Source organism: Mastomys coucha, unplaced genomic scaffold (assembly GCF_008632895.1).
Source record: "Mastomys coucha isolate ucsf_1 unplaced genomic scaffold, UCSF_Mcou_1 pScaffold12, whole genome shotgun sequence".
NCBI classification, from domain to species: domain Eukaryota; kingdom Metazoa; phylum Chordata; class Mammalia; order Rodentia; family Muridae; genus Mastomys; species Mastomys coucha.
In genome coordinates this window covers 24,799,774-24,800,208 of record NW_022196894.1, presented here as the reverse complement: position 1 = coordinate 24,800,208, position 435 = coordinate 24,799,774, and positions in this window count along the sequence as shown.

Genomic DNA, 435 nt, shown 5'->3' with positions numbered 1-435 from the left:
TAATAACCATTTATCAGAGAGTGCATACCGTATTTGTTCTTTTGTGATTGGGTTACCTCACTCAGAATTATATTCTCCAGATCCATCCATTTCCCTAAAAATTTCAATGGTAACAATGGTAACAAGCTGTTACAATACTGATATATATATATCTATATATATATGATATATATATATCTATATATATATATGTATTCATTATGCATTACTATTTGCCTTTATTAAAAAGTTGAAATTAGCTAACAAAATTATGTACATCCTCTGGCACTCACACACTTAGTTCAGTTCATCCTGCCTTAGTTTCTTACTTTCCCTATCACTGTGGTCCTCATTCTCATTCAGTTCCCTCAGGCCATGATATTTTCCCCTTCTACATCTGTACCACAAATTCTATCACTTTCTATACCCTTTCTCTTAAAACAGCTGTTGTGTCTT